Raw genomic sequence first — 2,355 nt, forward strand, 5'->3', positions numbered from 1 at the left:
TTGGTCTGCCTGAATAATTTTATTAACCAATGTCACCCCAATAAATTCAATAAAAAAGAAATGAAAAGGAGAGGAAAGCAAAAAAGGGACCTTTGAAAACAAACAAACAAAAAATCTGTTGCTCTCTCTGGCAATCTGAATGGACCCGCTTCAATGATTGTGACATCATGCACCGACCATTAGTTCACTGAGTTATGCAGAGGTTGCCACATTTCATTATTCAATATCAGAGAGTCAGATTCTTTAATAGAACTACCCATCTAATCAGACAAGCCTTGAAGTATCAGAAGCAGTCAAGCTCACAGTGGTCGATACAGGTTTTTACAAAATTCTGATTTTTCTCTTGAAAGCTTGAATTTTATTCTTGGAAACAATAACCAGCAGTTGCTTTCCTTGAAGTGACAGGCTCATTTTATTCATTTTTGAGAACATTTCTGCCAAACAGCCAAGTCTAACCCATAGTTTGTCAGACATTTCAAGAAAAATGGTGCTCCCTGAAAAAGAGGCCAGGTTGGACTCCAGCGTTTCTCAAGTACTTTCCCTAGAGACGGTCATTGAGCTTAAGGCTCTGTTGGAGGGCTTTATGTGTACTTTCAATTTTGTAACGAAAAAGATTAAGACATGGACTTTTTACAACCTGGACCAGCAGAATGGCTCCCACAAAGAAGGGTGGGGAGAAGAAGGTCCATGTTGCCATCAACGAGGTAGTGACCGGAGAACACACCATCAACATTCATAAGCGTGTTCATGGAGTGGGTTTCAAGAAGGGTGACCCTCGGGCAATCAAAGAGATTTGGAAATTTGCAATAAAGAATATGTGCATACTGATACCAGGCTCAACAAAACTGTCTGGGCCAAAGGAATAAGGAATGTCCCATATGGTATATGGTGTGGTTGTCCACAATACATAATAAGGATGAAGATTCATCAAACAAGCTCTATATGTTGGTTACCTACATACCTGTTACTGCTTTAAAAAATCTACAAATAGTTCATGTGAATGTGAACTAACTGCTGATTGTTGAATCTATATATATAAAAGGCTAATGCACTAAGTGTCCATACAGGGAATGATGTCACGTAGCAACGCCCAGGTTCCTCTCCCTAGCAACTAGCTTCCTTGCAGTGTGTTCAGCCTAGGAACACGACTTGCTTTATAGCTGGGTGCAAACATTTCACACTTTAATCAAATGTCTGTGAAGCGTTTTCCCGTGCCTCATCTCATTTGATCCTCAGAGAAGTCCTGGAGTAGGTAGATAGGAGACTCAGTGGAATCCCATTTTCTTTTCTTTAGCTGGAAAATGGAGATTTAGAAAACTTAGAAACTTGACCCGACTGAAAAGAAGTAAGAAATGGTGAACCTTGAAAATGACTTCAGGTTTTCTTACTGCACAGAATATAGTCAAACACTGCTGCAGTTAAATATTTTACCCTTTGTTCTCCCTGCATGATCTCCAATAATAATCTACTTCATGTTGATATTTACTGCTGTGTTGCTGGCAATTACCTGAAAGAGAAGTTGGGGTGCTTCACTGGGCTGGAAAAAGTTTAGCTAAATCAGAAAGCAGGTCTATATTAAGCAAGTTTATTCTATATATATATAAAAGGCTAAGTTGATTCGCGCATGCACAATACATATAAAGCTCTCACTAGCGCCAATCGCATGCGTGTATTTCCCTCTGTCATTGTCAATCATGAATTTGGTTGACACTTCTATTACAGAGAAAGGGAAAATAGCAATATTAAAATATTTCTTCTAATTAATTTCCTTTCAATATGCACAAATTCGTGCACCAGGCCAGTAAAGTTATAAAACTGAAAGAAAGAAAAAAAAAAACAACCATGGAGTCACCAGTTATGGGGTGAATTGTGTCTCCCCAAAAGATATGTTGACATCCTAACCTCCAGCACCTATGAATGTGACCTTATTTAAGAAACAGAATCTTTGCAGATGTCACCAAGTTAAGTTGAGGCCACGAGATGGGGCCCTAATCCAATGTGACTGCTATCTTTATGAGAAGAGGAACACTGAATTCATATATAAAGAGGAGAATGCCATGTGGTGATGGAGGCAAAGACTGGAGTGATGTATTTCCATGCCAAGATTGACAGCTATCACCAGAAACAAGAAGAGGCCAGGAAGGATCCTCTCCTCAAGGCTTCAGAGGAAGAATAGCCTTTTTTCAGACTTCTGCCTTCCAGAACTATGACAGAATACCTTTGTGTTGTTTTAAGCCCCTCCGTTGGTGGTATTTTGTTATGGCATGCCCATGAAACTAATCCATCACCCAAATATCCTGAATGGAAAGAGACTGCTACGTGAAATGGAGAGAACTTTTAAAAATATGTATGTTT

The 2,355-nt window shown here is 39.3% G+C and overlaps 1 pseudogene across 1 annotated transcript; it reads left to right on the plus strand.

Moving 5' to 3' along the window:
- Positions 1–650: 650 nt before the first annotated feature.
- LOC308251772 (large ribosomal subunit protein eL31-like) lies at positions 651–1,011 on the plus strand (annotated as a pseudogene). The gene has a single exon. The product of its transcript is annotated as a large ribosomal subunit protein eL31-like (transcript).
- The last annotated feature ends 1,344 nt before the right edge of the window (positions 1,012–2,355 follow it).

This window comes from Plecotus auritus, assembly GCF_963455305.1.
Source record: "Plecotus auritus genome assembly, chromosome: 6".
Taxonomy (NCBI): Eukaryota; Metazoa; Chordata; class Mammalia; order Chiroptera; family Vespertilionidae; genus Plecotus; species Plecotus auritus.